We start from the raw sequence: 24,368 nt of genomic DNA on the forward strand, positions 1-24,368 counted from the left end.
ATAATACAGACTTCTCCCAGCAGGGAGAAGGGGGCCATGGCTGATGTTCAAAAGTCCCAAGAAGTGAGCGCACCCTACATCTTTTATAGGTTAAATTCTCTTTTGTTCTCCAGTTCTCTCCTCCCCTTATCTCTCTTTCCTGCCTACGTGACTAGGCCTGGTTTTGCATTAAGTGAAAAGCCAGGGGCAGGGGGAGGGCCAAGGTGATTCAGGCAGGCAAGGGCCCAGGGGGCATTAATTAGCAGTTCCTGGCTTGCAGTTCTTGATAAAGGCAGGTAAATTTGGTAATCAATGGGCTCCGGAGATCCTTGACATTCCATTCATTCCAGGGGCAGTTTCCAACTTCCAGAGGCAGATGATTTTATGGCCTCCATTTCCTCGATTTGACCCGATCCCCTATTTCTACACTAACTACCTGTTCCCAATTCTGGCTTCAATGGGAGGAGAGAGAGCAACAGCATGGGATTTCCAACCCTTTCACATTCAAGTAATTCAATGAATTGTCTCCTATATGTTCAGAAACCCTTCAGGCATGTGCGTGCACCAACACACACACACACACACACACACACACACACACACACACTCAGAACCCCACATCCACCACAACCCTACAAGGAATCTTTTCGTAAAAGCTCCAAAATAAGAACTTGTTAAAACTTCACCCTCAAGGATGAATAGAAAATGACCCAGTGTGTGTGTGTGTGTTTGTGTGTGTGTTCATTACAAGAAAACTCTGTGCCACGTTCTCACAAATATCACAGTGGACTAAGTCAATGGATTAATCCAAGAGCAACTGGATGAAGACACGAATGCACAATAAAAAAACAGATCAATTCCTGAGTGAAAAAAAATGACAATTAATGAATTGAACAAACCAGTGAATGAATGTGTTTGTTCAGCTTATCAATCAATAGATGGAACAAACAAACAAACGATTCCTTGACAAATAAAACAATAAACCCAATGAATCAATAATCACATGCAAGTTGCATTTATGGGCACTGTGTGAACAGATCAATTCATGAATTTGTAAACAAAGGAATAAATGCATTGGTGGGTAGAGGGATAAATGAGGGATGAATAAATGAAGGAATCATTAAGTGGTTAAATGTGGAACTGGATGGATGGATACATGTAGGAAGAATGAGAAGATGGTTGATAGAAGCAGTAAGGAAAAAAACCCAGTTCATAAAAAAATAAAATGGCTGGGGGCCTGCATGAAGGAATGAATGAGCCAAGTCATCAGTGACCAATAGAGCACTCAACTGTCCTTGTACATAGCATCAGCTCATGAATGAAATTATATGTCCATGGATGCATTGCAGACAAAGCAATCAGTGAAAGTACAAGTGGATTAATCAAGAAAAGATGGACAGATGGATGGTGGATGGGAGAAAGCACTGGAAGAACAGGTTGTCAGACTTGTCATTCCCCCATCACCAACAGGACTGGCTTAGCGGAGACCACCCAGAGCCTGCAGAGCTCCTGAAAAGGAGGTCAGGTTGCCTCTCATCCATGAAGGACTCCAGCCCCAGCTCTACAGCCCAAGAGGAGATCCAAGGACCCTCCCCACACACCCGTCCCTGACCCACCTGCAACGTGGGGGTACTTGAACATGAACAGGAAGCCGTAGCGCAGAGTGGTGCTGGTGGTCTCAGTGCCAGCAAAGAGGGACAGCAAGGTCAAGGTGAGATTCTTGTGGTGGAACTCGCTGTGCGCGTTGGACTTCTCCTGGGTCCGAAAGTGGAGAGGGAGGTGCAGGTCAGCACCACAGCCCACTGAGGACTCATCCCGCCTGCCGGGCCTCCCTCTGTCTCTGGGTCTCGCCCCTGGGGCCCCTCCTTCTCAGCATGGACACCCCATGTCTCTGTCTCCCTCAGCCTCCTCACTCTGCCTGGCCTGGTGTCTCTCTCCATCTCCTTGGCTTGTGAATTGGTTTTCATCCCTCAGGCTCCTCTGCCTCTCAGGGTCTTTTTCTCTTTCTTGTTGTCCTTGCCCTGTATTTCTCCATCCACCTGCGTCCTGTCCCCTCCCCCTCTCATTTCAGTTCCTCCAACCTTTCCCTTCATCTTCCTTTCGCTCCCCACTACCCTCCAAAGGCCTCACTTTATCCATGCGGAGCAGGTAGGAGTGGATGAAGTCTCTGGGGTTGCTGGGGCCCAGGGTTGCATGGTGCTTCTCCACACTGTGGTTGATGAAGGTGATGACTTCCTGCAGGTTTTTGTAGACTTGCCTGTGTGTGCCTGGAAAGTGCTTGAGGACGTCGGAGTATAACTCAAACACCTACATGAAGGAAGGGGTAGTGAGGTCCCCCAAGTTCTGAGCCAGCCGGTCATGGGGAGGGGGAGCCATCCAGGGCCCAACTCCACTCTGGGGAATCCCCATCTCTCTCTGCCTCTCTCTCTGCCTCTCTCCCTCTCTCCCTCTCTCCTTCCCTCCTCCACTCCTCATCAGAATCAACCTCTCTCCCCGTCTCTCTGTCCTCTCTTCCTTTATTCTTTCTCCCAAGTTCTTCGCTTTTTTCTTTTCTATTTGTTTGATATTTTAAAAATTTTTGGCGCCTTGAATTCATGCCTACCCTGTGCTTCCCTATGCCGTTTTCAAACATGCACAAACCGCGACTGGATCAATTTCATTCCCAGAACCCTCCCTTCCTTCACCCTCCCTCCACACCCACTACCTCTACTCTACCCTTCCCCTTTCTATTCGTGCTACCATTATCTTAATCAGTACAGGATATACATTAGTGTGTATTTGTACACAGACATAGCAGAATTCGGTAGATTTCAACTCCAGTACTCCCCACATCCTCCCCTTCTCTTTCTCTCTCAATCCCTTTTCTCTACGCTACAGGTCTTTCCTTTTGTTTTTTGGCCTTGGGAATTGAACCCAGGAGCACTTAACCACAGATCCCCATCCTCAGCCCTATATTTTATTTTATTTAGAGACAGGATCTCACTGACTTGCTAAGTGTCTCACTAAGTTGCTAAGGTTGGCTTTGAACTTGCAATCCTCCTGCCTCAGCCTCTGGAGCCAATAGGATTACAGGTGTGCACCACCTGTAGTCCAGTTCTTCCTTCCGTTTTTGAAAGACACCCCATGTTTAATATCTATTCTCCCCTGCCCTTTGGTTTCTACATACTAGGAAAAAAACATTCAACCCTTAACTTTCTGAATCTGCCTTATTTCACTTAACATGATGTTCTCCAATTCCATTCATTTACTTGCAAATGATATGTTTACATTCTCTTTTGTGACTGAGTAGAACTCCATTGTGTATAGATACCTCATTTTCTTCATCTTAATCTGTTGATAAGCAGATAGATTAATTTCATAGTGTAACTATTGTGAATTGTACTCCTACACACCGTTAAAATTGTTGTATCACTATACTATGCCGTTTTTATGTGTTTGGATAAATGCCAATGACTGGGATATCTGGGTCATGTGGTGCTTCCATTTCTAATCTTTTGAGGAATTTCTATGATACTTTCCAAAGTGGTCATTCTAATTGCCTTGCCACTAAAAACACATGAGTCGACCTTTTCCCCACATCCTCACCAACAATTTCCGTTATTTGTATTCTTGATAATTGCCATTCTCACAAGAGTGAGAGGAAATCTCAGTGCAGTTTTCATTCGCATTTCCTGATTACTACCGAAGTTAAACATTTTTTCATGTGTTTGTTGGCCATTTTTATTTGTCCTCCTGAGAGAGGTTTATTTAGCTCTTTTGCCCATTTATCAATTGGGTTATTTTATGGTGTTGCTTTTTGATGTCTTTACTTATTGTGGGTATTAATGTCCTCTCGGAGGAGTAACTAGCAAGGATTTCAACCCATTCTGCAGGCTCTCTCTCTCTCATGCTCTTAAGAGTTTTCTTTGCTGTGCAGAAACCATTTCATATGGTGGATTCCACTTTTTCATTTTCTATATCCTGAGCTTTAGAACTATTGTTAAGGAAGGTGATGCCTGAGCCAGTGTTGCATTCTGTCCCTACATTTTCTTCTAGCACTTGCAAAGTTTCTGCTCTAATTCCTGTAGGTCTTTGATCCACGTTGAGTTGATGTTTCTGTGGGGTGAGAAATAAGAATCTAGTTAGAATGTTCTGCAAACAGACACCCACTTTTCTCAGTACCATATTTTAGATGTCTACAACCTGCATTTTGTCACCTGTGTGAAGTGTCAGGTGACTGAGTCTCTGTGGAGTTGTCTCCTGCCTTTCATTCCTTCCCACGGGTCTCGGTGCGTGTTCTAACGCCAACACCATGCTGTTCCTTACTGTCACTCTGCAGTGTGATTCGACACCAGGTATCCTGAAGCCTCCACTGCTGCTCTTCTAACTCATTATTGCCTTGGATATTCTGGGTCTTTTATCTTCCAAATGAATTTGAGAATAGTTTTCCTTAGTTGAGTAAATATACCACCTGTCATGTCGGTGGGCATTGCACTGGCTCTGTAGAGAGCAATGACCATTTGGACCCTATCAATTCTGCCTATCCTGGAGCAGACAAGCCCTCCTTTTCTGAGACTTTCTGACCCCATGTTTCAGCCTCCCCTTCTCTCCCATTTCTCTTTTTCCATCTCCCTTTTCCCTCCCCCAGCTCTCCCTCCAGGTCTCGACATCCCTCTCTCCATGTGCTCCTATTGCATTTCTGTGCCCATAGACCACACCACCCTTTCCCACCTCCCCACTCATTCTCCTCACCTCCTGCAACTCACCTGGCTGGAGAAGGAGCTGATCAGTGCAAATGACTGATAGATCATGTCCAGCAACCGCAAGAACTCTTGATCTTTGTAGTCAAAGCGTTCTCCAAAGACGATGGAGCAGATGATGTTGGCGGTGATGGACTGGAAGAGGAAGGTGGGGTCCTAGAGGGCTCCTAGGAGGACAAGGCAGCAGGTTCCAGGTCAGAGACTCCAGAGCCTGGGGACACTCTATGTGGTGCCCCATCTTCTACTGCTCTGAAGTAGAACATTTTTAACAGCTCACACTGGCACAGACTCTGTGTCAGGCCCTACACTTTCATTCAGTTTGCACAAAACTTTCTCAGCGAGATGCTCTTCTATGACTACCTCCACTTTACAGGTGGACAGAAGGTTGACTAATGGAAGTTTGCACAGCTTCTCATTACAAGGGCAGGAGTCACACCCAAGCACACAGAGACAGAGTCAGCGCTGCAGGATCCTACCCTGACACTCCTCTGGGCCCATCTCTGACTGTGTGAGCTCACAGAGTAAAGGCCTCCGGGCAGGGTGCAGGGCCTTGTTCACTCCATGCCTTGTGCAGATTTAAAGCCCCATGGCTGCATCCCTCCCTCTCACACCCACGTCCTCCCTTCTCTCCAGCCCAGGGGCTCTCTGGTCCTGCATGAATCATTCTTCACTTCCCATATCTCATCAAGCCTCACACTGATGCCTGTGCTTGGCAGGCACAGTCCTAGTATCCGAGGCTGGAAGGGAGGGGTCGGGAGCCAGGACCTCAGGTGAGTGTGACCCTCTCTGGTCCCAGCTCTTTTCTCTCATTCCTCTGTGAACCTTTCTCTGAGGCTTTTCTGTCTATCCCTCTAATTGTCTGTCTCAGATTCTCTTCCTCTGTTACTTTTGATCTCTCATTCTCTTCTCTCTCATTTTTCTCTTTCTTTTCTTCCCTCCATCCCTCTCCTTTCCTGTCTCTCTGTCACTCTGTCCTCTGTCCTTATCAATCTCTGTCCCTTTCACTCCCTCCAGCTTCTACATGGATGTCTCAGAGTCTCCTGAGAAGTGTTGATAAGAGATGATGAAGACCTGGTCCAGATGAGATGGACAGCTGACAGTGGACCTGCCAACTATGACCCCTGCTATGAAGAATCTAGAATCCCGGCAGTGCCCTTGGGCTTCCCTGAGCAGAGCACAGCTCCTGACTCCTTCCTCACCAGCACTTCACCCAAGGGAAGGGAAACACACTTCATAACTTGGAAATGTCTGTACTTGCTCTTTGCTTTCTTTTATGTAGGTCCTATTTTTGACGTGGACACATATGAGCAATCCAAAAATTGATTTCCCTGCATGCAAGGTAAGAGCCTACTAATCATTCATCTGTCTTGGACACTAAAAACCTCACTCCTCTTCCCCTATCTCTCTTGGTTTCCCACAACCCTTCTCTAATCATCTCTATTCCCATCTCTCTCTGCTTCTCCATCTCTGTCTCTGTCCTTTTCTGCCCATGCATACCTCTCATGTTTCCATTGCTGTGCACCCCACATGCCTCTCTGTTCCGTGTCTTCTCTCCTGTGCATCCCTGGTTCTCACCCTTGGATTTCCGCAGCTCCTCCACCAGACACTGAGCCTCCTCCTGAATCCTTTCCTCAATGCTCCACTTTCCCATCCCAAAGTCCCTCATGGTGGCCAGGGAGAATCTCCGAAGGGTTTTCCAGCGTTCTCCATTGGCAAAGACCACACCTGGATGTAAGTGAGGCAGGGTTTGCAGAGGAAGTTGAAGGAGACTGGGACAGGCCCCACCCCATTTCCTCCCTTCTCCGACTCCCCTTTCCCACGTCCCATCTTCCACTCTCTCCGTCCTACTGACATCAAGGTCCTCACCATATTCCTGGACGATAGGCTCAATGATGGCCAGTGTTCCCCAGCCAGAGAAATCCTCAGCCTGGTCCACCAGGGCCTCCCGTATGGCCTCTGTCCCACACAGCACGACCACAGGCCTTGGGCCCAGGTACACCGTGAACACATCCCCATATTTCTCTCGAAGCTGCCGAGCACATCCACACCAGGGTTGATATTAGTCACCAGACACCTCAGTTGTTACACCATGAGATGCTTAGATGCAGATTGGTACGTAGGTGTCTCCCACAAGACCCTCCTCCCTCTGCTGCCATTGCCCTTCCCAGGACCAGCCACTCAAGGGTCAGTGCACAGTCTAGCCATGTCTGCTCTGATTGGTTCAGTTCCTAAGCATACAGGTGATTAAATATCTCTAGTATCATCCTGCCTGTGCCCTTGGATTTGGTGAGATCTGGGCCTCTCAATCAAAGAATTCCTCCTGTGACCCAACTTCAATCTGCTTTCTGCCTCCTGACCATGTCCTGAGTTCACAACTCTGACCCGCCCACTTGGTGGATGTGAAGGGACAGTGACGGTCCTATAGCTGTGCTCACAAAATGGTAAAAGCCATACTATCAGCCATTGGGAAACTTCTGGGCAGTAGAGTCACCCCTTGGCAGCTCCAGGGATCTGGTCCCAAGATGCCCCTGGAAACCCAAAAACCCTTGAATGCTAATCTAAAGGACATAAAATGGTGTATTGTTTGCATATAATGAATGTGCATCCTTGTGTGAACTTTAAGTTATCTCTAGATTACTGAGAAATCTGATGGAATGTAATGCTATGTAAATAATTGTTGTACTGTATTGTATAGAGAAGGTCAAGAAAGAAAGTTATTATATGTGCAATAATTTTTTCTACACAAATCAATCCACAACTGGTTGAATTTGCAGATGTATAACCATCAACCATGGAGGCCAACTGTCCTTGTTGAAGCCAAATGTGCACATTCTCGGCAACTTCTCCTCAAATACCTGCCCCCAAACATGTGTACATGTTCACCAGAAAGTCAATCTGAACATTCACAGGAGACTTCTCATTGTAAATACACAGTGTGAGATGCCAGCAATGGAATATTATGCAGTCAAGAGAATGAACAATCTAAAACTATAACCAATGACTTCTGGGAAATCACAGAAAGGATGCTCAGTGGCAGCCATTAGACACAAAAGCACACTTGGTTTGCATTCCCTTCTATTTACATGGAGTTCATACACAGAACACCAGGCCACCATGGTCTCTGAAGACTGGGGGAATATTTATAATAAGGGACCAGAGGGGTATCCTGGGGCACCAAAAGCCTGCTGCTATTTGATCTGCATGTCAGTGACATGAGTGAGTTCAGCTGATGAAAACTCATTGCACTGTGCACATCCTGTCTGGGGCGGAGGTTTTGGGGATGGAACCCAGGACCTTACACACGCTAGGTGAACACTCGACCATTAAGCTATATCCCCAGGCCCTTCTTATTTTTTATTTGTGACACAGTCTCACTGCATTGCTAAAGCTGGCCTAGAGCTTTCAATCCTCCTGCCTCAGCCTCCTGAAGTGTTGGGATTACAGGTGTGTGCCTCTGCACCCAGCAGGCTGTGCACATGTTGCGATGATGTTCAACTGCAATAAAAACTTGAGTTATAAATCACAGAAATGGCTGAGACCTGTCTTGCACTGGTGTCTGCAATGTGTCCTCATTGGCTTGCCTGCATCCACTCTTATACTCCTGAAAATGGATTCACATCTCTCCAGATCAGAGCAAGCACAACAAAGGTAAGTTGGTTAATACCCCTGCACCTCCACAAGCCCTCCAATGTCCCCATGTCGCTTAGAATGACACCGCTGTCTCCATCCTGGTCCACACAGCCACAGACCACGTGGTCCCTCACTTCTCTGGCTTCTTCCTGTCACCCCTTATGCCTTGGCCACTCTGATCAACCTCCATTCTGTTCCCTGAGCTCCGTCCTGTTCAGGCTCTTTCAACAACACCTGCTGCACCTGCTGCCACACATCTGCTCCCTTCAGGGTCTGTCCAGGAACATAGCAAGACCATGGGCTGGGGCTCAGAGGAAAAGGACTTGCCTAGCATGTGTGAGCCCCTAGGTTCAATCCTCAGCACCACATAAAAATAAACAAATAAAATAAAGGCATCTGTACAACCACAAAAAAATTTTTAGGGAAATAAAGAAAGTCCATGTCAATCCCTGGCCATGCAATCGGACATATCTACCAACACTTTCTAAAATATCATTCCATTTTATTTTAATCATAGCTTCTTCCTACCTAATATGGCTTTGTCTGTTTTTTGTTGTTGTTGTTGTTTTGTTGTTTTGTTTGGTTTTTCTTTTTCTTTTTTATCAAGAATGGCTGAGACTAGATAATTTATAAAAACTGAGAGAACAGAGACAGCAGTACATTTGGGAGGGTGGATACTAGGGTTTAAACCCAGGAGTGTGTAAACACTGAGTGACATTCACAGCCTTTTTTAACTTTTCTTTTGAGACAGGGTCTTGCCAAGTTGCTTAGGGCCTTGCTAAATTGCTGAGGCTGGCTTTGAACTTGCAGTCCTCCTGCCCCAGGTTCCTGAGCTGCTGGGTTGCAGAAGTGCACCACTGTGATTGGCAAGATGTACTTCTTACAGATCTTGAGTCTAGGAAGTTTAAGACCAAGGGGATGTCTGTATACAGCAGGGACTAATTCTTACCTCATCCCTTGTGATACATGCTAAACAACTAGAAAGAAATTATATACACTCAAAGCCCCTGCCTATGAGAAAAAACTCAGAAAGGGTGACAGGCCTGGGTCTGTGTCCCCCAGGAATACCTGAGGACATAAAGCCAGGGCCACATCTGGGGATCAGGAAGATCTTTCCCATGGTAAATCTTCCTTGACTGGAAATATAAGAATCCCCAAATACGAGACAGGAAATCTATTCCTGTATCAACCATAGCCAAACGATAATCCATACAGAATGCTGAAAAGACCTCATATGATTTTACCCAAGTTCTTCCTGCAAGAAAACTGAAAAGTTTGCTACCATGAAGAATGGGGACCAGACAAGTCTCTTGGAAGCTGTGTGTGAATGATGGATTTTGTTTGAGCCATTGAGGCAGGGAGGCTGCTTTTCTGGGAACTCCTGTGTGGAATTCCCTGGCATGAAAGCCCAGATCATGCTGCCACCCTGCCTCAGCTCACAGCCATCAGGAGATGGGCATAAACTGCCAAGCCCTAAACACCTGTTTTCCCCACATTTATCCTCTTTGCCCTGAAGGAGCTATTTACTGATCCCCTTTGGTCTGTGCTGCTATAAATAAAGCAAGCGTGGGCTTTACACTTTGTTAGGGTCAGACCCATCTGCTCTGATCTGCCCATCATGCCCCTGCTTTGAAAATATATATAACTCTCACCTCTTATCTTTATTTTATTAATATTACTCCTAGCTTTCATTGTCGGTTGACCCACACCTCCAATGGTTACCCACTCCCTCCACAAGCAGGATGTGGGTAGAACACATCCAAACCCCGCAGCCCTGAACACATGGGAAGGAAGACATGAGAGAATGGAGGGAACGGGTTGGACCCAACAAAAGCATAAAAGGGGGGAAGCATAAGGGCAAGTCAATCAAGATTCAGGCTTAAAATACTTCTTTCATCATCAAAAGGAGACTAAATGAGACCACTTTACTGATAACTGATCTGTGTCAAAAATTGTTTTTTGGTTTCTATTTGTTCCTCGATGCCAGGTATGGTGACCCATCCCTGTTAATCTGAGCAACTCGGTGGTTGTGGAAAGAGGATTGCAAATTCAAGACCAACCTCAGCACCTTAACACAGGCCTAAACAACTGAGCACAACCTAGTCTTGAAATAAATAAATACATAAATAAATGAATGAACACATGAATTTTTAAAAGGGCTGAGGATTTGGCTCAGTGGTAGAGCACCCCTAGGTGCAATCCGCTATAGCAGAAAAAGTGGGTCATTTGACAATACTTAAATTATTGCCAAAGGAACAACACATGTTATGGTTTAGATATGAAATGACCCTCAATATCTCCTGGTAATGCAGGAATATTCAGAGGTGAAATGATTCAGTTATGAAAGCTGTAACCTATTCACTGATCTTGGCTTGAATGGACCCACTGGATGGTAACTGTAGGTAGGTGGGCTGTGGTTAGAGCAGATGGGTCACTAGCAGCATGTCCTGGAAGGGTGCATCAGACCTGCAGTCCCTTCCCCCTGCCCTCTTCCCTCTCCTCTACTTTCTAACCCCACCAAGTCCTGGGCAGGTTTCCTCACCAGACCCTTCCACCATGATCAGCTGCCCCACCTTGTGCACACAGCAATGGAGTCACCCATTTGTGGACTGAGACCTCGGGAACTGTGAGCCACAAATAAACTTTTCCTCCTCTAAGTTATTCTAATCAGATGTTTTGGTCACCACCACACAAAATCTAACTGGGCAAATTCACACATAACGTTGCTGATCATAGTAGAAATATTGAAGCATCACTATGAAATTGAAACCAAAAGCTAGAAAGTGGATAGTAAAAGGAAAATGGCAACACTTGTTGGAGACTGTAGTGCATCTTTGTGCCTCTCCCTCTGACCAGCTGAATTTTATCGTCCTTAGGATGCTGATCTTGGTAACACTCCCATGCGGACAAAAGCCCACACAACCACCTTCCACACACCAATTGCCTTGGGGACCAGCCATGGGCTTCCCCAGTCACAAACAGAAGCATTGGAAGACTATTCCAAGGGGCGTGTCAACAAGCCCCAGTCCTCTCAGCAGGGTGGTGAGCCAGGCAGTCTGGAATTGCACTGCTCCAAGCTCATAGGCTGAGGACATCTGTGTTCCAATCAGGCTGCAGACACACATGCAGTGTGCCTAGGCCACCTGGGCTGCTTCTTTCTCGGAATCACCAGGAGCTCACCAGCATTTGGCATTCAGAGCCTTCCATCTGGGGCAGTTCCCTCTGGCTTCTTACCTATTTCCTGTGCCAGGGATCATGAGGTTGATCACAGTAGAGCAGAGTTAAGAGGAGGCAGGGCCTGGAGAGGTGCAGCCTTGGGGGAGGAAATTAGGTCATGGTGGCACCCTCAGAGAAGGAGCTAGCTCCTGAGATATCAGTGAGGCCACTCTTGCGGATTGGCCTCTTCTGCATGTGGCTACTTCCATTTCTTCATTTCCACCATGTGGTCACTTAGCTCAGGCTTCCCTCACCAGAAGCTGAACAGAACTTACCTGATCCTGGACTGTCACCTTTCAAAACTGTGAGCTACTCTATATGGTAGCCAGCCTCAGGTACGTTGCTCTAGCAAGAGGAAACAGACTAAGACACCAAGGGACCATCTTGCCCGGCCAGCTGGACCACTCTTTGTCTTACTGCTACTCCTAGCTGCAGACCAGCCATATGCTCCTCCCAAAATGAACCAGGAGGACATACACGATTTAAACAGGTTAATATCAAGCAATGAAATAGAAGAAGCCATTAAAAAATCTACTATCCACCAAAAGCCCAGGACCAGATGGATTCTCAGCCGAGTTCTACAAGACCTTCAAAGAAGAACTCATTCCAATACTTCTCAAAGTATTCCAGGAAATAGAAAAAGAGGGAACCCTACCGAACTAATTCTATGAAGCTAATATCACCTTCATACCCAGAACAGGAAAAGACACATTAAGGAAAGAAAATTTTAGACCAATATCCTTGATGAATATAGATGCAAAGATCCTTAACAAAATATTGGCAAACTGTATCCAAAAACATATTAAGAAAATTGTGCACCACGATCAAGTGGGGTTCATCCCTGGAATGCAAGGATGGTTTAGCGTCCATAAATCAATAAACGTAATCCATCATATCAATAGACTTAATGATAAGAATCATATGGTTATTTCAATTGATGCAGAAAAAGCGTTTGACAAAATACAACACCCCTTCATGCTCAAAACACTAGAAAAAAGAGGGATAGTAGGAATATACCTGAACATTGTAAAGGCTATTTATGCTAAGCCCATGGCGAACACCAATCTCAACGGAGAAAAACTAAAACCATTCTCTTTAAAAACTGGAACCATACAATGATGTGCCCTTTCACCACTTCAATTCAACATTCTCCTCAAAACTCTAGGCAGAGCAATTAGGCAGACTAAAGAAATTTAATGGATACAAATGGGAAAAGAGGAACTTAAGCTGTCACTATTTGCTGATGACATGATTGTATATTTAGAGGACCCAAAACCTCCTCCAGAAAACTTATAGACCTCATCAATGAATTCAGCAAAGTAGCAGGCTATAAAATCAACACAATAAATCTAAAGCTTTTTTATACGCAAGCAATGAAACAGCTGAAAGGGAAATGAGGAAAACAACTCCATTTGCAATAGCCTCAAAAATAAAATAAAATACTTGGGAATCAATCTAACCAAAGAGGTAAATGATCTCTACAATAAAAACTACAAAACATTGAAGAAAGAAATTAAGGAAGACCTTAGAAGATGGAAAGATCTCCCATGTTCTTGGATAGGCAGAATTAATATTGTCAAAATGGCCATATTACCAAAAGTGCTATACAGATTCAATGCACTTCCAATTAAAATCCCAATGACGGACCTCACAGAAATAGAGCAAGCAATCGTGAAATTCATCTGGAAGATTAACAAACCCACACTAGCTAAAATAATCCTTACCAGGAAGAATGAATCAGTGGGTATCACAATACCAGAACTTAAAGTCTACTACAAAGCAATAGTAACAAAAACAGCTTGGTATTGGCACCAAAATAGACAGGTAGATCAATGGTACAGAATAGAGGACGTGGACACAAACCCAAATGAATACAATTTTCTCAAACTAGACAAAGGTGCCAAAAATATGCAATGGAGAAAAGATAGCCTCTTCAACAAATGGTGCTGGGAAAACTGGAAATACATATGCAACAGAATGAAACTAACTCGTATCTCTCACCCTGCACAAAACTCAACTCACAATGGATCAAGGACCTTGAAATCAGACCAGAGACCCTGCATATTATGGAAGAAAAAGTAGGACCAAATCTTCACCTTGTTGGCTTAGGATCAGACTCATCCGTAACAGGAATCCCATAGCACAAGAAATAAAAGCAAGAATCAACCACTGGGATAGATTCAAACTAAGTAGCTGTCTCTAAGCAAAGGAAACTATCAGCAATGCAAAGAGAGAGCCTACAGAGTGGGAGAATATCTTTGCCACTCATACTTCAGATAGAGCACTAATTTCCAGAATATATGAAGAACTCAAAACACTCTACACGAAGAATACAAATAACCCAATCAACAAATGGGCTAAGGAAATGAACACATGCTTTACAGAAAAAGTACTACAATCAATCAACAAACATATGAAAAAATGTTCACCATCTTTAGTAATAAGAGAAATGCAAATCAAAACTACCCTAAGAACCATCTCACCCCAGTTAGAATGGCGATTATCAAGAATACAAGCAACAATAGGTGTTGGAGAGGATGTGGGGAAAAAGGTACACTCATACATTGCTGGTGGGGCTGCAAATTAGTGTAGCCACTCTGGAAAGCAGTGTGGAGATTCCTTAGAAAACTTGGAATGGACCCACCATTTGACCCAGCTATCCCACTCCTTGGCCTATACCCAAAGGACTTAAAATCAGCACACTACAGAGATACAGCCACATCAATGTTTTAGTTGCTCAATTCACAATAGCCATTCATTCATTCATTCATTTGTAGGCAAATGAATGAAATTGGAGAATATCATGCTAAGTGAGATAAGCCAATCTCAAAAATCCAAAAGGTGAATGATCTCACTGATAAGCAGATGATGACACATAATATGCAGTGGGAGGGGGGCAAGAATGGAGGAAGGAGGGATTGTGTCCAGGGAAAAGAGGTGTGGGAGGGGTGGGGGGGAGGAAAAATAACAGAATGAATCAAACATCATTACCCTAGGTAAATGTACAATTACACAAATGGTATGCTGTTAATCCGTGTACAATCAGAAACAACATGTATCCCATTTGTTTACAATAAAAATAAATTAAAATAAAAAAAGAAGAAAAAAAAAACAACTGGTGGGAGGTAATGGAAAATACAAAGACAGATAAGAATTGAGACTCATTCCCAAGAGATGCTCGCTGCCACAGGTTCTTCTTTCTTCTTTCCCTGTATCACCTGCAGCAATATTCTATCAGCTAGTTTTGCCACGTTATGCTGCAGTAACAAGGAATCCCAGAATCTCCAATGCTTACAACAGCTAATGTGTACTTCTTACTCATACTTATTTTTATAAAAAGTCAGCTCAAGATGGAGTTGCAAAATTTCTTTATTTGCGGATTCAGACTGAAGAAGCAGATCGATCAAGGACTGTATTAGTTTTGTGGCAGAAGAAAAAGAGGGGTGGTGGCACTAAGCTCTTGAGGGTATTACTTGATCCTTTTCTCTTGGTCAACTTTCAAGGCTATTTGGAGGTAAATGGAGACCACAGCATGCTGGATGGAGGACAGAATACAGAACTCACTTTCCACAGCAGAGAGGGAACAAGGAGGAGCTCAAGTGGCCTCATTCTTTTCAGGGGTGGGGACCACATGGAAGGATCCTGAAGAAATTTGCATCTCTTCTTTCTCTCTATGGCGGGGCAGGAAGCAGAGTTGGAACACAGGGGGCAACTTGCCCAGCCCATTCACCTGTGGAGTGAGGTCTTCTGGGGCCTTGGGACAGCCCAAGGAGAAGCTCTGCAGCATGGAGGTCAAAAAGAGGAAGAGCTCGGAGCGGGCCAGGCTCTCGCCCAGACAGATGCGTTTTCCTGGGGGCATAAGAGAAGGAAAGCACCCAGTTGCCGCGCCCATTCCTCCTGGACATTTGCATGCTCATTTGTATACATTTACACATGAAGCACTTCTGCTCATATTCTTGTCCTCCATGCAAATAATCTGAGTACACAATCCCTGTCTGTTCCACCCCATCACGACTGCCCTGTACCATCTCCTCTGAATCTCCTGGTCCCTTGTCATTGCCTCTTTCACATTCCCTTTCTCTGTATGTCTCTGATTGAATATATTATCAACTAAGCTTTATGGAGATCATGGAAGAACCTCCTTAATGTATCCTATGCAAAGCAGCAAGAGAGGCATAGGTGAGCTGAGACCTGCAAGGTTCCCTCCTAGGCTGACGTTCAGTGGGTTGTTTGCAGATCTGTACTGGCTGTTAGAAAACCGAACTACTTCTAAAGGATATACAGTTACTGCTCGAAGCTTCGGGTCTGGCTCACCATGGCCCCTCCCCCGGGTCCTAAGGCCCACCCCCAGTCAGCAGCTAACCCAGTAAGCCTCCCAGACCCTGTTCCAGCACACCAGTGGTAACAGTTCTGATTGGCAGGCGGCCATGTCATGCTTATGAAGCATCTCAGTTGGCACTTCTGTGCACCCTGGCCCCAACACCCTCACTCTCAGATCCTGCACTCATATCCCAAGGTGGAATCAACCACTGCAGAAGTGTCCCCCTGGATGGAGCCCTCATGATCTCCTAGTGTACAATCCAGACTTGGGTCCTCGTGGTATACCCACGGGTGAGCATCAATTGTGTGCTGTACTGGGCAGAGGGAGGGAACCTGGAGAGCTGCCTCTCAGCTCTCTATAATCCTTCAGGAATCTGACCATCTCTGTCACGGACTTGCTTGGACTTGCATGGACTTGCTTTGGCCAGTAAAGTGTGGGATAAATTGATGTGTTTTGTGATTTCTTCCTTGTTTCTGCACTCGGCAGGATAAAGTCCCCAATGGCTCCAGTCTCTACGTTATTTTGAGTCCAGACCCCTGGTTGGGATGTAGGTACAACAGTAAGCCTGAAATTAACTTTTTGGCCTTGAGCTCTGGAGCCGTTGGGGTTGTTGATTACAGTAGCTCCTCTGACTGACACCGCCCCGGCCTCCCATGGGACCTTGGGCAAGCCCCGGATCTACTGAGCCTCTATGATTCCACCTTTACAGAGGAACATATGATTCAACTCTATCACATCTATGTTTATAATCAATCAAAGAAAAAAGTTTGATCATCTTGTCAGGAGCTGAGAATAGACTTGAGAATACTCAAGACCAAATCCTGATTGAAAGCTTAAAAAAAAAAAAAAAAAAAAAACTTTTGGAAAACTGGAACAGAAGGAGTCTTTTCCTTAATTTGATTTAAAACTGAGATAAATATGTGCTAGACTAGCCATAAAATGTCTGAAAAAGACCATGGTCAGCAGTAGCTTAAAAGAGAAAACTGATTTTTATTTATTTATTTATTTATTTATTGCTTAATGTTAGGAATCAGACAAGTGCAAGTCCATGATGTGAGGGAAAAAACAAAATATGGATTTAATGTAAGAAAGGATTAGGTCAAAATATCAGTTGCAGATGCTATCTATGATCAACTATCTAGAATGCCCAAGAGAACCTATGAAAAGCTGTTAGTGATAAACGTATCAGGAAACTGCCTCATTATAGCAGAAATACATAAAAATCAGTGGCTTTCAGTTATTCTAATTAAAGCAGTTTAAAATACCATGAGAAGAGGTTCTATGAACAGTAGCAAAAACCTCCCCTAGAGGTTGAAATGCAGGAATAAATTTAGAAAGAAATGTGAAAAACTCAGATTTAAAACACAGAACGAGTACAACTGATATACTAAGTGACATAACAGCTGACTGAATGGGGACTCACACTGTTTCATCTAGTATATTTTATAATGTGACGTTTCCAAATTCCAAAGGCTTCCTGAACATCTACAAATTTATATTAATTCTAACAAAATCACTCTGGGTTTTGGAAGGGGCTGGGGTTGGAGGACCTTGACAAAATAATACCAGAGTGTAGTTGAAGGCCAAAAAAAAATTAGTTAGAAGAGCCATAGGAGTCTGAAAAATCAGAGTGATGGAGGAGGATTAACTCCTGTGAAATATAAAAACATATTATAAAGCCTGATGATTGGCATGGAATAGACAGATGGTACAGCTAGAAAAGACAGACAGGGCAGTGGATTGGCATGGATATGGGCTAACATCTATAAAGCAGAAGAATACTTAAGGGAATTTAAAGTTTTAGTATATGATACATTTCAAATCAGTTGCTAAAAGTTTAATTATTAGATAAATCATTGAAAAGGGACCTTCACATGACTAAACATGAGCACTCCTTAAATTTTGTGGCCTAAATTCCTGGGGCCCTCACTTTGGTTTGGGTGTAGATTTCAACAACTGACTAACAAAAAACAGCTTGATATATTTTCTGTCACTTTACATCTTTTCCACCTCTTTTCTTTTCTTCTCTTTAAATCTTTCTTTCACTTTCCTACCTATTACCTAGCTAGCTAGCTCTTAGCTATCCATCAACTAACTTCATATGTGTGAACACATGTAATTAAAAATTTGGAAGAACACCCTCTATAATACCAACAAATATGATTTTGTTGGTGAATCACAGGTGGTCTACATCTTTAACTTGACTACTTTCTGGAAAAAATAATAGTTAATAATAGTTGTTTTTTGTAACAAAAAAATGAAAATGCCTTCCCCAATTCTTGGCGTACAAAAGGTGCTCCATCACAGGTCATTCATTTGTTTGGTTTTCCTGTGCTTATGCATGTGCATGTGCCTTGGTTTTTTACTTTTATCTCCACCACCAATTTAGTCTCCATCTTTCTCTTCCATCTCCCTTCAGAATCCTCATCTTTTCCACCCAGTGTTTGATGTGAACTAAGGGAGAAAATCACACAGAACTGTCTCAAAAGTGAGAAGGGAGCAAGTCACCCATGGAGAAAAGAATAAAGGCTGCCCGTTTCCTAAATTTGCCCTTGGCATCCAAAAAGTGTCCAGGGTCGAAGGTGTCTGGCTTCTCAAAGTGGCGTGGGTCATGGAGGACAGAGCTCATGACGGGGTACACAGTAGTGTTCTGAGAGGGTATCAAATTCAAGAGATCCATATGGCCATTAGTAAGGTGTGACTGAATCAATTCCAGTATATCCACAGTTGACAACAAACTTTACCCATGATAAGGCTCTGCAGTTGGAAGCTAAATTATGGAAATAATTCTGCCCTGTTTCATTAATAGTTGTGTCCTGGGCCTTCTGCATACCCCTACCAACCACCCTGATCCCTCTTCCCCTAAGACCCTTTGGACTTCCTTATGATCCATCAACTGCATGTTCCCATCTGGCTCAACAGAGACCTCCATGCCATCACTAGGGCCAGAATCTAATCCAATGAGTTGATGATTTGGGTGGTTTGATATTGTGAACATCATCTCTAAATACATCCAACTTGGGCTGGGGCTGTAGCTCAGTGGCAGAGCACTTGCCTTGCATATGGGTTCGAGTCTCAGCATTGCATGAAAATAAATAAATACATCCAACTCAGGAATGACTCAGGACACCATGGTAGAATAGTAAGAGTTAGAACCACAGGCACTGATCTAAAGATGTGCAACTATTAAATTATAAAAAGGAAGTCACACAGAACCATAAAATAAAAAAAAAACAAGCAAAGCGTGTTTGCATGAACATAAGTGTGAGCATGAAAGGAGATATACCACACTGTCCACACAGGTGCAAAATAAGATATAGCATGAGATGACCTTCATATACATGTCTATCAGGTATATGATTATATGAGCTTAAAGGAAATATGGAAGCAAAAATGAAAAACTGTCAGCACCTTCTCATGAAAGAGGATGTTGAGGAAGATGAGGACAGGAAAGACAGCTCCACCATAGAACAAGTTTAATAAGTATATGCTACTTTCTTCAGCAAAAGTAACTCTAACATCTAATAAAAGTAGAAAGAAAGAAAGAAAGAATGGAAAGGGGAGGACTTTTCTATTTCCAAAATCCCCTTCACCCCATAAAAAATAAGAAAATAAAAATCTTCCATATAGCCCAGTGACCAGAGACATGAACTATCATGGCTACACAAGGATCATAAGCTGGCACCCTCCATCCATGATTCTGTGGCCCTGAAGATCTCACCTGAGGGAGATGATACCCTCGGAAGTTGGAAGTTGGTGTCCTGAATGACGGAGTGTGGGATACCGATTGGGGTTAGGTCACTGTATCTCTGAATCTCATGGATGACCGCATCCGTGTAAGGCATTTTTGCTCTATCTTCAGGGGCTGGGAGACGCTTGCTGCCGATGACCCTGTCAATCTCTGCCTGGACTTCCTCTGAGATGGAGAGGATTTGGGAGGAGTCACAACAGTGACGGTAACAAGGGGGCTCAACAAAGGCATTTGAAGAGTGGCCTGCAGGCTGGGGGAAGAGGCTTAAGAACTCTTCATTAAGGTATTATCACTCCTTCTCAATGAAACCATCAGGAGAAAGTCAACGCCTTCTTCAGGGAGAAGTCCTGTCTAATTCTTCCACTCTAATTATGAGACATGTTCACTTGGTAAAGATGGTTGAGTGGAAATTGATTCAACACTTAAGGTCAAACCCTCCTTCTTTTACTAAGAATGAGTTGTGCCTGGAACTAATGTCGTGTCCTTTTCTCTCATTGGCTTGCTATGCAATCTGAAATGAGTCACTTTCCCTTTCTGTGGAAGCAGTTTTGATGAGATGAGAGTTTCTCCAAGTTTGCTCTATGGACCATCAGCACAAGCATCAAAATCTTTTAAATTCATCACAAATCAAAAATATACTCCCAATTGTTAAGTTGCTTGTGAACCTCAAGGTTTTCTATCAAGAGCCATGTGATTTTGCAGACTGCAAAATGCTTTGTAGAAAGGTAATGCTTTGTGACCTGTGATGCTTTGTAAACCTCATTTACAAATTGAAAACATGCCATAAAGCTCAAAAGTAACTTCTGAACTACATTTGAATGAAAATATTTTGTCAACTGTGAAGTACCTCCTCAAACTCAAATTGCTTTCGGTGGCTACAATTTATTATAATTAGTACATCCGTGCTGGGGTGGATTTTTTTCTTTTTCCTGACCCATCAGAATCACAGTCTGTTTTTACCCATTAACCAACCACCTTCCACCACAGTGAAGCCGCCCCTGCCCCTAACACACATACAGGACCTGCTCACCCAAGACTTCCGGGTGCTTCAGCAGCAATAAGAGCGCATAGCGGAGGGTGGTGCTGGAGGTCTCTGTTCCAGCAAAGAACAGTGAGAGCACCGTGTGGACGAGGTTTTTATGGTGGAACTCACTTTCGGGAACAAATCGTTCCTGTGGGTGAAGGTTGACAATCCTTAACATCTCTCCTTGCAAAAATTTCCAGTTTCAGGCTCTTCTTTTCTACCCACCTATCCCCAGATTACCCTATACCAGTTTTCCACTTCCTTATTTCCTCTTTCCTCTATTCAAGGTCTACAGAGTAGCAATAGCATAGGTCCTGGAGCCAGAATTCCTGGGTTCAAACTCAGGTCCTGCCATTTCACAACGTTGTGTTGTGAGGCAAGAACATAACCTCTCTGTGCCTCAGTTCATCACACGGGGTTGTTTAATATTATGATTATAATAAACACTCAATAAGTCCTGGCCTTGTGATCACCATTTTGGTTCTTGGTTATCTTTGCTTCCTGATTGGACACTGCAGCTGTCTATTCAGACATCATAAGGAAACTATTTAACACTTTGTATGGCATTTTCCAGACCAGTGAGAACAGACATAAACTGGGACCAATAAGAACACGGAAGGGGTCCTCAGACCAATCAGAATGAGAGGAATTGGGAGGGAGCAGGGTATTGAGCCCAGTGATAACTCTTCAGTTCCTAAGTCTTAGAAGGCATTGCTGGGGAGGCTGAGGAAGAGCCAGGTGGAGGCCTGGAGGTTGTGCCAGTGGCTGGATCACCAACTGTAAAAAGTGTCCCGTACTTAACACACCAACTACCAGCTGAGTGTCAGTAGGATGGCCCGCACTCTTGTTCCCACCCAACCCCAATCCCGGCTGGCCTTGCCTTGTCCATGCGGAGAAGGAAGGAATCAATGAAGTCCCGGGGAGCACTGGGGTCCAGGGTTTCTTGGTGCCTCTCAATGTTCTCAGTGATAAAATCTTTCAGTTCTTGAATGATTCTGCACAGATGAGTATGGGGGCCAGGGAAATGTTTCAGGATTCCCGAGAGGAGTTCAAACACCTAAGGACAAGACAGGAAGATCACAGAACCTGCTGCTGAGACCCTTGGCATGCACTGGCAGCCTTGAAGTTGTGCCCTACACAACACTGTGACATCTAAAGCCAAGCTGGTAGAAAAGGTGACTGTGCTTCCCAGGTGAGCACGTGTGGGCACATCATACACGCTACATGCATGTGGGCATGCGCACAGTGCCACAAGCACAGCTGCTAGCTGTCCAAACCACTCTGTGTGTGTGTGTGTGTGTGTGTGTGTGTGTGTGTGTGTGTGTTGGGGGGGATTTATACTGGAGGTTGAACCCAGAAGCACTTTACCATTGAGCTACAACCCCAGGTTTTTTTATTTTTTATTTTGAGACAGAGTGTCCCTCAATTACTGAGACTGAGCTCAAACTTATAATCCTCCTGCCTCAGCTTCCCGTGTAGTTGAGATCTCTCACCATCCATAATTTTTGCAGGCCTAATTCCTATCCCCAACTTAACTCTTCCCTTACCTGGAGAGTGTAGGAGATGAAGTGTGTGCAGGGCTGGTGTCATGTGTACCTCAAAGTTCAGGAACAGGAGAGTGCGTGAGCAGGTAAAGGGAACCTGCCTGTGTGCCCATAGCCAGGATTCAGAACACCACCAGGGCAGAGCTTCCTGGGTTGTGAAATAGTGAATGGACTTCAAGAGCATTTTTCCTAGAGGAAGGGATGCCATTTTCCAATTTTCAATAAAAAGGCACCATGGACACTAGCAGGTGCTTTGTGGGCGTTACTCAGAAGAAGGGAGAGATTAAAATAAGCTCCTCCCCTTCCAAAACCCAAAACCACCTCACTTTCTTGCTCCTGAGCTCTGGACTGGGAGAATCTGGTCCCATGCCAGGGTCTGCCCACCCAGATCCCTGGCCCATCCTGGAATCTTTGGCCTCACCTGGCTGTAGGAGGAGCTGAGGATGGTAAAGGTTTGGTTCAGTAAACTTAGCAGACGTAGGAATTTGGGGTCCTGGTAATTAAAGCGTTCACCAAAGATAATGGAGCAGATGATGTTGGCCGTGACGGAGTGAAAGAGGAGGGTGGGGTCCAGATAGGTCCCTGGAGATGAGAGGTCTATCATGGAGGTCTGGATGTCCCCTGCATTGCACTGTCCTTCTGGGTGACTCTGAACTAGCTGGCACTATATTCACTCTGAGGTTGCTTTCTCTGTATCCTGAATGGTCCATCTATTCCTTGGCCTTTGAGCCTAAGCTGTTCTTTCTGCACATCTCCCCCTCTGTGTCTTTTATTTATTTTATTTTTCTTTTATTATTATTTTTTTGGTGTTTCTCTTGGTCTGAGTTTCTTTCTACGTCTGTGTCTCTCTGTCTTTCTTCTCTCTGATTTGTTCTCTGAGACTGTGTCAGTTCTCTTTCTCTCCCTGCGTTTCATATCCTTCTCTCCATTGCCCACTAATATTTTGTGTCTCTTCCACTTCTACTTATAGCCTTGACTCCTTCATTTGTAATCTTTTCCTTGAAATTTCTATGACTAGATCTTGTATTTTTCAGGATCTGTATCCTGAAATTTTCTCTCTTGCCGTCTCTCTCCCTTCCTCCTCCATTTCTTCTCCTTCTGTGTACTCATTCTCCCACTCTTCTCCCTCCCTGAATCTGTCTCTGCATTTCACTGTCCCTGTCTCTGAGTCTTGTGGAGCCCCCTAGTGCTCACCCTGGGATTTTCCCAGCTCCTCCACCAAATTCTGAGCCTTGATATCTCCTCAATACTTTGCTTTCCCATCCCAAAGTCCTTCATGGTGGTCAGACAGAAAAGGTCTCAGCTTGATCCACCAGAGCCTCCCTCATGGCCTCATATCCACACAGGATGATGACTGGTCGGGGTCCCAGATGCACTGTAAAGACGTCCCCATACTTCTCCCGCAGCTGGGGACACAGGGTCCAGATCTCACTATTGTGCCCAAGAGAAGGGCCTTCTGGTCTGACACCTGGACCACTCCTTCCAATGGAGCCCGAACCCTGCTTTCTGAAAGCCCATCATGGAAGAAGCCATACTTGAACTCTGTCTCTTCATCCAAGTCTCACACCATGTCATTCCCCAGGCTATCCTTCTCCAGCTTTCTCAATAATTTTCCCTGTTCTGAATTTTATGAATCGTAATCTCCACACCAAATCTCCAGGACTTCTCCTGTCTCCACTTCAGGACCACAACTCAAAGTCCCAAATCTATCAGAAAGTCCCCCTCCAGGCTATCACCTACATGCATTCTCATAGGAACTCCAGAAGCTTCTTTGACAGCCTTGTGGGGACAAGTCATGACTGGAAGAGAATTCCTAAGCTGGTCTAGAGAATTCCACCCCAAGGTTTCCACCCCAAGTTAGACCCTCGACAGTTTTGCTGCCGTGAGCTGTTTCCACTCAACCCATTCCTTCCCTTCCTCCTCCTTCCCCCCTCCAATCTCACCTCCTGGAAGGACTTGAGAAAGCCTTAAGGGTCTATTTGCAAAATGTTCCCCAGGAAGGGAAGAGGCCAGGGTCCAGGAGACAGGCGACCCTTGGAGTTGGGGCGGCCCCAGATCCAGAGAAGAAAGAGGCTAATGAGGACAATGAAGAGTGAGAAGCTGGACAGAACCATAGTCCCCTCTATGCTGGCTGTCTGTTCTGCTCCTCCTGCAACACAGACGA

General features: G+C 44.6%; 1 protein-coding gene and 1 pseudogene across 2 annotated transcripts in view; both read right to left on the reverse strand.

Annotated features, from left to right (window-relative positions):
• LOC306648341 (cytochrome P450 2B4-like) overlaps positions 1 to 24,368 on the reverse strand; it is a 153,876-nt gene that overhangs the window by 1,595 nt on the left and 127,913 nt on the right. The window lies entirely within an intron of this gene.
• LOC306648343 (cytochrome P450 2B4-like) lies at positions 14,916 to 24,356 on the reverse strand (annotated as a pseudogene). Its single transcript, XR_013766947.1, has 8 exons — positions 24,148 to 24,356; positions 23,399 to 23,610; positions 22,626 to 22,786; positions 21,541 to 21,717; positions 20,667 to 20,808; positions 19,607 to 19,801; positions 18,394 to 18,535; positions 14,916 to 15,413 (listed from the first exon to the last, which is right to left on the reverse strand). The product of XR_013766947.1 is annotated as a cytochrome P450 2B4-like (transcript).

This window comes from Sciurus vulgaris, assembly GCF_902686455.1.
Source record: "Sciurus vulgaris genome assembly, chromosome: 17".
NCBI classification, from domain to species: Eukaryota; Metazoa; Chordata; class Mammalia; order Rodentia; family Sciuridae; genus Sciurus; species Sciurus vulgaris.